At 35.2% G+C, this 12500-nt stretch overlaps 1 protein-coding gene across 9 annotated transcripts in view; it reads left to right on the forward strand.

The window, feature by feature from the left end:
• Positions 1 to 12500, forward strand: part of LOC136840129 (hexosaminidase D) — a 586535-nt gene that overhangs the window by 465855 nt on the left and 108180 nt on the right. The window contains exon 1 of one of the 9 annotated variants that reach the window (XM_067106535.1): positions 1 to 6. This exon is cut by the window's left edge and continues 41 nt beyond it. The exons of the other annotated variants lie outside the window; for them this stretch is intronic. The gene's annotated coding sequence lies outside the window, so the exon portion shown is untranslated. The remainder of the gene's footprint in view (positions 7 to 12500) is intronic. 9 annotated transcript variants of the gene reach the window in all.

Genomic DNA, 12500 nt, shown 5'->3' on the forward strand with positions numbered 1-12500 from the left:
TGACAGGTCGGTAATGGAATGCGTGTTATTGTTGCGGGCGAGTTTTTCCTCTTTGCGAATTATTGCTCTTCGGTTGTATGCCGGTGTGATTTCTGGGAGCGGGCTTGCTTTTGTTTGTTTTCGTGATTAAGAGGGAGGGAAGATAGAGTGGTTTTCTCTCTCTCTCTCTCTCTCTCTCTCTCTCTCTCTCTCTCTCTCTCTCTCTCTCTCTCTCTCTATATATATATATATATATATATATATATATATATATATATATATATATATATATATTATACATATATATATATATATATATATATATATATATATGTATGTATATATATATATTTATATATATATATATGTGTAATATATATATGTATGGATATAGTATATATATATAATATATATATATGTGTGTTTATATTGTATTCTTTTCTTTTGATGTACAAGAGAGAGATGAGAGATGTACTATATGCAGACAGAGAGAGAGACAGAGACAGATAGTGCTAACAACCTTGGTTACGGAACTGTTAACATATAGTAGAACAGGCTTCTCCATTTCTGTATCACAGATTAATTACTGGTATTTAAAGGACTTCTGGTCGTCTGAATATTGTGTTGATTCCTATAGAAATATTATTTCCCAGAGGTAACGTACATTTGACCTGGAGATTTTCAAAGACCTTAAAATTGATTCGGTTATCAGGATTTTTCTTTACCACAATATATTCCCTCGCAAATGTTAATCTGCTGTTATTTAATTTTTCATTACTATTGTAATGAATGAGGTGCCATCGCCTCTTCACAGTTTTTGCTTAGTAAACCGGGATACTTTATCACTGCTGTCATGGCGAATTAATTAGTTTAATTTTATCAATTACTGAATGGTGTAATGCAGCGCAAGTCTTCCTATTACTTTTAATAAACATACATTATCATTAGTGTAATAGCATCATTAATTAGTCTCCTCTTATTAATTGCTGAGCGGGGGGAAATACACCGCGAGTTTTTTTTTTTTTTTTTTTTAGTAATGCGATTTTTTTCCTAATTCAGTCTTTCTCAACTTCAAAAAGAATGGCCGGGCAAACCCTTTAATTTGGCGAAATTGATTCCGGGAACCCTTTTAATCGAATTGACGTCTTGTGATGACGACGACAAAGTCATCCGTCTCTCAGAAGCTTTCAGCTGATTTTAGGTTCCCTTCTACTTTGGGTTATGGGTACCTCTCTCTCTCTCTCTCTCTCTCTCTCTCTCTCCTCTCTCTCTCCATGTTTTATGTCTGTCTCTCATTTGTTTTTTTCAGTAATAGGCCGTTTTCCTAAATTGGGGTGCCTTCAGGAAAAAGTATAATTGCGTGAGTGACCAGCAATGTCATTATTTGTCTGTAAAGATAAAAATGGAATGTAATATAGAATTTAGACGAAAGGCCAAGCTCCGGGACCCACAAGGTCATTCAGCGCTAAAAGGGAAATTGAGAAAAAAGAAGGTTTTAAGATGTAATAGTAGGAAAACCTTGCATTCGCACTACGAAGCACTGTTTTTAGGAGAGGGTGGAAAGTAAGATGGAAGAAAGAGAATATGAACGACGGTACAGTAAAAGGAACGAAAGGGGTTGCAGCTGGGGGCCGAAGAGAGGCTACAAAGAACCTTAAGTATTGCCTACAGTGCACCGCGGTTGAAACCACTGTGCTTAAGTCTTTCATATTATCTCCTGCTTCATGTACCTATGATACGTAGATATATGTATTTATTTAGATATAAAATCTTTAAAGATATAGTTTTTCATCTCCTGCCGAACTGTTGTTCTTATTACGCATTGCCTGTTCTGTAATGGCATCTTCGTACTGTGTCACAGTATTGTAAAGATTATTGGATACTTGCGTGCTACGGATATATCGTGGACGGTAGCAAAAAATGTTCTTCTGTCATCGCAGTCCATAATCTTGAGTTTGAATCTATTTTGCATGCAGATAGAGCTTTTCTTTATTTCTTTTTGTTACGTAAATGTTCAGAGAATCACGACCTCACTCTTTCTGATAATCTTGGGGGCACTCGCGAACGTTTTCTGAACCCTTTGTAATGTTGATGGCCTACATTTTCGGATGTTCTTGAAATCACAGACGCACGTTTCATGATGTTCTTGGTATTGCAGTCTTGCATTTTTTTTTTTTTTATGAATCTTAGTCACGAGGTTACATTTTCTTTTGTGCTTCCCATGACGAGCTTACATTTTCCTACGTTCTTCGTATCACAAGCCTACATATTCTTTGCTGTCAGGCTACACAAGTTCGTGGAATTTTGAAAGATTCGTGAAATTAACTGCCGTAGTTGCTCCCTTTTCCAACATCCGCACCAGTTATTGGAGGGATGGGTAGAGCTCTTAGGCTGTACGCTGTTGGCCCAGCGTCTGACCTCGACTTCAAGAATTAGGAATAATTTATTTCTCTTGTTCGTCAGCCCGTTGCTAGTAAGAGTTAGAATAATTTATTTCTCCGACCGGCCAGATAGAAATTCATTTCTAGAAATTACGTCATAATAATGGTTCGATTCAATGAGCTGTAGGTCCTGTGCTAGGTAACCAGTTGGTTCTTAGCCACGTTAAATAAATCTAATCCTTCGGGCCAGCCGTAGGAGAGCTGTTAATCAGCTCAGTGGTCTGGTTAAACTAAAATATACTTTTTTTGTTGCTAGGTAACCAGTTGGTTCTTAGCCACCTAAAATAAATCTAATCTTTCAGGCCAGCCCTAGGAGAGCTGTTGATCAGCTCAGTGGTCTGGTTAAACTAAGATATACTTAACTTAACATCCCCACCGAGAAAAAATCTCAGTCAGATCTTTTGAAATGCGATGGCTCTGATCCTCAAGACTGAATTAGTAAGTTTAATGTCAGGGAACATATGACACCAGTCAAATCTATTCTAGACTAGAATTTTCTATAGAATTTCATTTGGTCGATACTGAGTTACCGTTCGTTGTATGGCCCCTTCAATTAGGCCTATTTGGCATTAATATATCGCTCTATTTTATCAATTCCCTTCAGGGAATTTGGGCTCAGATATCGAGGGGGGATCTCATCCTCTCATTCAAATTACCAGATTTTTTCTGGTTTCTGAATGGCGAATTAGGATTATATATATCATCTGTTTTAGATATGAATCTTGCTACACTAAATTGCACTTCCACGATTTCTGCGGGTATCCCAATTTTTTTTTTATCAGGTGGTTTCCAACGTTAGGGATAGTCAGAGTATGTCAGAAGTATTGCCAGAGTGCAAGGGCATTTCTAGTGCTGTCAGTGATATTTCCAACAAAGTATTTCAAATTCGAAACAATTGAAATACTAAAGACAGATGCTGGAAATTTCAAAGAGTATTTGAAATACTCTTTGAAATTTCCGGCATCTGTCTTGAGTATTTCAATTGTCCCCAGCTTTTTTTCTCTTCTGTCTCTCTTGCATTGTTAACGCGTTCTCGGGGCCATGTTAACATTCTACCAGTTGTCAGTCAAATGTTCTCCTAGTAATATTTCCGATATGTTCAGTGGTATTAGCAGTATTTCATGGATTACTGTCTCTTTCGTAACTGCAACCTAACACCCACCTACCCCCCGCACCCGTACAATCCCACTCCCTCGTAAAACTACTGTTTTGTAATTCTTCCATTTTTCTGTCTCTGTCTTGAGCTCATTATTCAGTTTAGCTTCCTATTCTTCTTCAGTATTATAAGTATTTTTTATTTCTACGCATCCATTCTCGCATACTACTGTAATACGCCGGACATCCATTCCCAGTATACTAATACGCCGGACATCCATTCCTGTCGCGTCTCTCTTTAAACTCATTGCTTCTCCAACTCCTTAACAACTCTTTGTAGTGTGTGCAGTCATTGTACAAATACCAAATAAACAGTATATGTATATGTATATATATATATATATATATATATATATATATATATATAAATATATATATATACATATATATAAATGTATACACACACATATGTGTGTGTGTTAATGTGTTTGCTTTCTAGCATGTATAAGCATTACATACGCACATCTTCTTCTTCTTTTAACGTGCTTTTTCCCATTTTTGTATGGGGTAAGCATCGATGCCTCTTTGAAGGATATTGATAGTGATATATATATATATATTTGTGAAAGATATATATATATATATATATATATATATGGTATATATATATATATATATATATATATATATATATATATATATATATATATAATCTCGACCACACAAAACCTACAAGTGTGTTGAGGTTAATCAGTCTTGTTAACTGTTTAATGAAGTAAAACTAGGTAGCGCGTGTTTTGACGTCTATTATTCATTCCCATCAGCAAAGGCTTGGCATGAAAGCAACAGATGTCATATCGCTACTCGCATTTTTGCCCTTTACCAAACTGTCCCCCTTTTATCGCTTTGCAGGAAAAAAATACATCTCTGATACCGCGTTGTGTGATACGTCAGAAGGCAAAAGAAAACTTACACTTTCATAACAAGTCAGTGTTGCATGCAACCGGGGCTTGAATCTTAATTGCGACTAAAGCCACTTTATTGATTATTGCAGTGTTGCCAGTTGCTGCTGCTGCTGCCTGCTGCTGAGGATTCTAAAGCTAGAGAGAGAGAGAGGGAGACTGCTCGTAAAGGGCCTTGGAGCATTGTCATAGATCTTTTTAGATGCTTAAGTATTATTTATTTATATATACATATATATATACACATATATATATACATATATATATATGTATATATGTATATATACATATATATAGACCGCATATATATATATATATATATATATATATATATATATATATATATATATTTAACATCTAAAAAGATCTATACTTTAAATATCTAAAAGACCTAAACAGTGCTTAATCCTCTCTCTCCCCTCCCCTCTATAACTTTAGAATCCTCAACCTGCAACTAACACTTAATAATCATGTATATATATATATCATATATATATATATATATATATATATATATATATACATATATATATATATATACACACATTATATACATATATATGTGTGTTTGTCTTGTATACATAAATAATTTTGTGTGTGGTGAATACGACATTAACTGATTAGCGTAGACATAATCGTAAGAGCAAGAATTCTTCAAATTTTCGTCTTGAAAATGAAAACCCTTGCAGTTCACCCCGTAAATTAATGAATAAGTTTATGTTCTTTTTTTTTTCCTAGAGACAGAAAGTGTGGATTTGTTCCACTTGTTAAAAGGAAATCGGATTAAGGGATCTTTAAGTACGAATCATGTTAGCTCGACTTCATGATGTTCCTTGTTGGGGGATTTGCATAAAGCATTTTCTCTAACATCACAGATTATGCAAGGTCTTAACTTACATCGGATTTAAGGGGGAACCTCTTTTTTTTCGCTCTGGGAATATATACATATACGTGTTGTGTGTCTGCACACACACACACACACATATATAAACTGGTACACTGTTTTCTCTCTGAGGCAATCTCTCTCTCTCTCTCTCTCTCTGCATATATATACATATACATATATGTATGTACACACACACACACACACACACATATATATATATATATATATATATATATATATATATAGTTGAGGCAATTTCTCTCTCTCTCTCTCTCTTCTTTCTCTCATATAAGAATCTCTCTTCTGCATATATATATAATGCATATATATATATATATATATATATATATATATTGATATATATATATATATATATATATATATATATATGTATGTATGTATGTATGTATACACACACACACTATATATATATAGTTGAGGACAATTTGTATTAGGCAGTTTCGGTTCTCATCATCCTGTGTAAAGTTTGCTCACTGTAACCTTTCAAAATATTGTCGTTTAATAATGGCCATTTCGCCTTTCTTTCATTCAGTCACTTACACATCTCCTGCTCTGTAAACTTACTGAAGCATTTGCCACTGCTTTCTCCCAAGGAGTCGCCATGGAGACAAGGTGCCTCGACGTTGGCATCAAAATGAGGCCATTGTTTGCGTACTCAGACCAAAGCTCAACCTCCGGAATAAAGTTGATGAATTTGTCTCGGCGAACTGACTGATCCAGTGGTTCATATTGTACGAAGTATGGTGGTTGTTACTATTACAGCTGGTTATAATTTTCGTCCTTTAGTGTGGAACAAGTCGAAATGGGCATTACCTTGCTAAGTAAGTTTCTACAGAGAAAATCTCCGGAATAAAGTTGATGAATTTGTCTTGGCGAACTGACTCTGATCCAGTGGTTCATATTGTACGAAGTATGGTGGCTGTTACTATTACAGCTGTTTATAATTTTCATCCTTTAATGTGGAACAAGTCGAAATGGGCATTACCTTGCTAAGCAAGTCTGCAGAGACTGCCCATAATTAAAGAGGAAAGCCGGCCAGAAAGGCGCTCATCAGAAAAACAATGTCATGGACTTCACAGCTTGTAAAGCTTCTCAACCCACACTAACTCGCTGCTTCATATCATATTGCGCTTTACCATCTATGTATTATTATTATATATTATGATTATTATCCTCCTCAGACTTTTATCCAGGTGTAAGGGTGTCCTAGTATTTCTTGCACTGTCGTGTATTACTGCCGTAATCAATTTCTAATGTCATGTAATTTTTTTTCCTTTTGTGGTGTCAGTGCCATATTATTTTCGTACAGTATTTAATCACTTGTACATCCCATTCATATATTCAGACAATTTCTTGGTTTCATTAATGACCTGAACGTGCCTTTTCCGCTCACGTCTTCCACACACTTTTACCAAGCCGTATTGAGTCAGTGTATAAGACGTTTATCACGTCATTTACAGGTATGAACATTCACTCATTACTATAGAGGTTTATAACTTTGTGTAAGGCTGGTAATATACCTAAGGTCCTTACGCCACCCTGTATGGCTCGGGCTTTATATATATATATATATATATATATATATATATATATATATATATATATATATATATATATATGTGTGTGTGTGTGTGTGTGTGTGTGTGTGTGTGTATGTATGTATATGTATATATATATATATATATATATATATATATATATATATATATATATATATATATATATATATATACTGTATATATTTCTGAGTCACACCAGGATCGAGCTCTGGTCTATCAATGAAACGCCAGGGTGCTACCAACTGACCTACACTCACATAGGCCTTTCATTTCGGAGACAGGGTTTCGATCCTGATGTGAGTCAGAAATTTATTTCTGCTAAACACGTGTCCATGTGTTGATTGGACCTCATATATGTATATATATATATATATATATATATATATATATATATATATATATATATATATATATATGTATATATATATATATATATATATGTGTGTGTTTACATACAGAGAGAGAGTGAGAGAAGATAGGTTTTGCAAATGGATACTGGATAGGAAAGAAATAGGAAAGGACACTATTCTGTAAAGGAAATCAGTACCTTGTGTAGAAATGGCGTGTGTTCTGTAATTAAATCCGTGAAGATTATTAATAGCTGTTTGTTGAAACATGACCAAATAACCAAGCGTCCACCGACCAATTCAGGAACCTTGTTATTTGATGAATTGTAAATACAAATACAGTATAGCATATTATTACCGTAATTATTATTCATTTAAACATTGACCCTTTTTACTCTGATCACCTTTTCTCCAGACATCTAATTATCTTCTTCTTCTTCTTCTTCTTCTTCTTCTTCTTCTTCTTCTTCTCTTACCTCTTCTTAATCTTTTCCTTCTCCTTCTTCTTTCTTCCAAGACGTGGGACGAGGTAATCTCAAAATGATGACGGGGGTCGCTGTCATTTTCAAACAAAGAGAGAAAGATATTTTAGATATTAAAAAAAAAGGGCCATCAGTGAAATAGACGTGTGTTTGTTTATAAGTATTTCTAATGAACTTTAATCTAAAGTAAAAGTTATTTTAGACTAAAGACGATTAAGTACTTAATGCCAAAGCACACATTTCTTGAAAAGAAAGACTTACGACCTCTCTCTCTCTCTCTCTCTCTCTCTCTCTCTCTCTCTCTCTCTCTCTCTCTCTCTCTCTCAATAAGTGCATTCTAAAGTAAAAATTATTTTAGACTAAAGACAATTAATTACTTAATGCTAAAGCATACATTTCATGCCAAGAAGGACTTACGACCTCTCTCTCTCTCTCTCTCTCTCTCTCTCTCTCTCTCTCTCTCTCTCTCTCTCATTGTAAGCTAAGGTAAAAGTTATTTTAGACTAAGGCAATAAATAATACTAAACCATACTTTTCGTGCAAAGACAAACATACGGACGGCCTCTCTCTCTCTCTCTCTCTCTCTCTCTCTCTCTCTCTCTCTCTCTCTCTCTCTCTCTCTCTCTCTCTCTCTCTCAATAAGTGGCCACTGTCAAGTACAGCTGACAGTGTAGTATAATTAATGAAAACCCAGTATTGACGTCTGTATTGAAAAGCTGCGAGGGGCGAGTTTAATGAAGAATTGAAGTTCTGCGGGTATGTATTTGATGTTGATAATCAATTAGTTTTTATTTTTGTACCTTTTGTGTGTGTGTGTGTGTGTGTGTATAAAGGAGTTAAATAAATTATGCGTTTCATTGGTATTTTGTAAGTCACTCGCGCACATTTATATATAAATTATATGTGTGTATTATATATATGTATAATATATATATACATAAATTTATATATACACTATATGTGTGTATGTTTATATATATATATATATATGTGTGTGTGTGTGTGTGTGTGTGTGGGCTTGTTTGTTTGTTTGCACGTGTTTTTTAAGAATTTTTGTCATACATGCGTGATTTTTTTTTTATACATTCACAAATATTAAGCCACAAACATCATTTCATGTGGAATTCACAAAATCGACTTTGCCATACATACATATATACAGTATGTGTGGGTAAGCATGTATGCATGCATATTATTGGTTTAATTTTAACCTATAAGAAGATACAGCCCCGTGCCACGGTGTTAGAGGATAATTGCTAATGCTTAGTGAGGGTTATTTCCATAATTGACCGATTAGCATCTGTCTTATGACTTCCAGTCCTCTTTAGGTTTCCACTCTAGTCGTAGCTTTGCCTTCGTCATCTCTTTGCGTGTGGTGGCTGTTCTCTGGTGCACTGTTGGCATAAACGGTAAATTTCTTTCAGAATGATTTTTTGTATAAACGTCGCGGTGAAAATTTTCAGTGCCTGTACGCTTCAGGATTGAAATGTTCTGACGGTTGAAGACTGTATTTAGACGAAAAACTTCGTGTTTTGATGCGTGCAGGTTCTGAAAACTCTAAGGATAGCCCTTTTATGAGTAACATATATATATATTATAGTGCAGTAAAGGTTTTTTTTAACAGTTTGCATGTGATTTTCATGATTTGGGCTTAAAAATAACATCGTATTTGGACCCGTGTAGTTGTCTGAAATGGTTAATTAACCTATTACACACAAGTGCAAGACTAACAGTGATGGGCGACCACATATGGAAACAATAACCTTAGGATTAAGAAAAATTTTTGGAAGGTGGCACAAAGAGGAGAATTATTAAATAAAGTGTAAAAGCAAGAAGGACTGCTTCTGTATGAATTATATAGCGATCCAGGTCAGGTTAAGTTTGCCTTTAGGTCAGGTATGACCCAACACCCCAGGATAAGTAGTTTAGGATGCATCCCTGTATCTAGCCAGGTCATTTACATTCCCCCCTTAAGTCAGGTTGGGTTGGGGAGTGGTGTCCTGATCATGTAGGACAGACATCTTAGGTTAGGTTAGGTTAAGGAAGGTTAGGTTTGTGTCTGCCTAATTTTTGTATTCCCTCCTCACTAGAACCCCAGGAGGAAATTTTTTGCCCCTCGTTATTGTTAGAGTTAAGGGCTGGTAATGTATTTACTTGTGTCTGATGCAAATTGTACAACTCGTTCAAATCACGTCAAAACTGTATATGCTTATAGGTTTAAAATTTACCATATATATATATATCATACATATATATATATATATATATATATATATATATATATATATATATATATATATATACACACATACATATATATATATATATATATATATATATAGTAAACTTTAAACCTATAAGCATATACAAATATAAAATACACGTATATGCTTACAGTTTTAAAATTTACCATATATATACATATATATATATATATATATATATATATATATATATATATATATATATATATATATATATATATATATATATATATAGAGAGAGATATATAGAGAGAGAGAGAGAGATATATATAGAGAGAGAGAGAGAGAGAGAGAGAGAGAGTCTCAAAATAAAAAAAAACAGGAAAGACAGACAAGGTCACTTCGAAAGGGAAAGCAGACTGGTAAAGGCGGTTGAGGGGGGAGGGAGGGGGAGGGGAGAACGCAGGACAGACAAGACAAGACAGCCTGTCTGGCAGGCACACTCGTCCTGTAAAGCAGGTTATACGATGAGTGGTGGGTGGGGTGGAGCTGCTCCGAGCTTTAGGGCAAAGGAAAAAAAAAAAAAAAAAAAAAAAAAAAAAAGCACCTCGGTGGCCTGTCGCCCCAGTTACAGAGTTCAAAAAACCCCTCCTCCTCCTCCTCCTCCTCCTCCTCCTCCTCCCTCCTCCTCCTCCTCCTCCTCCTCCTCCTCCTCCTCCTCCTCCTCCTTTATTCGAGGGAGAGTCAAGGCAGCACGAACTGTGGGCTGTTGATGGTTTACTGGTCATCAAGACTGTATATTGGATATTTTCAGTTGTTTCCCTCTCACTGCAAAGTTGTCCATTTTCCATTTTCGCGCATCATTTATCAGATATCAGGTATTATGGAAATGTTATATTTGCAGGAAATTGCATCAGTTATTTTCCCATTTGCACGGAATATCAGGTATTCCCCACTTGCACGGAAATGTTATCAGTTATTTCCCCATTTGCGAAGAAAGATTGTATCAGTTATTTTCCCATTTGCACGGAGATATCAGGTATTCCCCCACTTGCACGGAAATGTTATCAGTTATTTCCCCCATTTGCAGAGAAAGATATTTCTCCATTGGCACGGAAATTGTATCAGTTATTTTCCCATTTGCACGGAGATATCAGGTATTCCCCACTTGCACGGAAATGTTATATTTCCCCCATTTGCAGAGAAAGATATTTCTCCATTGGCCAGTTATTTTCCCATTTGCACGGAGATATCAGGTATTCCCCCACTTGCACTGTTATCAGTTATTTCCCCCATTTTGCAGAGAAATGTTATCAGTTATTTTCCCATTTGCACGGAGATATCAGGTATTCTCCATTGCACGGAAATGTTATCAGTTATTTCCCCCCTTTGCAAAAAGATATTTCTCCATTTGCCGGAAATGCATCAGTTATTTTTCCCATTTGCACGGAGATATCAGGTATATGTTATCAGTTATTTCCCCATTTGCAGAGAAAAGATATTCTCCATTGGCAAAATTGTATCAGTTATTTTTCCCATTTGCACGAGATATCAGGTATTCCCCACTTGCACGGAAATGTTATCAGTTATTTCCCCATTTGCAGAAAAAAATCCATTTGCACGGAAATTCTCAGTTATTTTCCCATTTGCACGGGATTCAGGTATTCCCCACTTGCACGGAAATGTTATCATTATTTCCCCATTTGCAGAGAAAGATATTTCTCCATTTGCACAGAAATTGTATCAGTTATTTTCCCCATTTGCATTATTGCACGGAAATGTTATATTATTTCCCCATTTGCAGAAAAGATATTTCTCCATTGGCAAAATTGTATCAGTTATTTTCCCATTTGCACGGGAGATATCAGGTATTTTGCACGGAAATGTTATCAGTTATTTCCATTTACTCCATTGGCATATTTTCCCATTTGCCATCAGTTATTTATTTTTTGCCTCATTTTGTACAGTTATTTTCCCATTTGCACGGAGATATCAGGTATTCACTTGCACGGAAATGTTAAGTTATTTCCCATTTGCAGAGAAAGATATTTCTCCATTGGTTTTGAAATTGTATCAGTTATTTTCCCATTTGTAATATCATTATTCCCCCTTATGTTATCAGTTATTTCCCCCATTTGCAAAAAGATATTCTCCATTGAAATTGTATCAGTTATTTTCCCATTTGCCTGCGGAGATATCAGGTATTCCCACTTGCCAATCAGTTATTTCCCCATTTCAAAGATGTTTCTCCATTGGCACGGAAATTGTATCAGTTATTTTTTCCATTATATTATTCCCCCCTTCAGTTATTTCCCCCATTTGCAGAGAAAGATATTTCTCCATTGGCACGGAAATTGTATCAGTTATTTTCCCATTTGCACGGAGATATCAGGTATTCCCCCACTTGCACGGAAATGTTATCAGTTATTTCCCCCATTTCTCTATTTCTAATAAATTGTATCAGTTATTAACCCATTTGCATGAATTATCGTCATTTTTATTTATCAGTTTTTCCCCATTTATG

This window comes from Macrobrachium rosenbergii, chromosome 7 (genome assembly GCF_040412425.1).
Source record: "Macrobrachium rosenbergii isolate ZJJX-2024 chromosome 7, ASM4041242v1, whole genome shotgun sequence".
NCBI classification, from domain to species: domain Eukaryota; kingdom Metazoa; phylum Arthropoda; class Malacostraca; order Decapoda; family Palaemonidae; genus Macrobrachium; species Macrobrachium rosenbergii.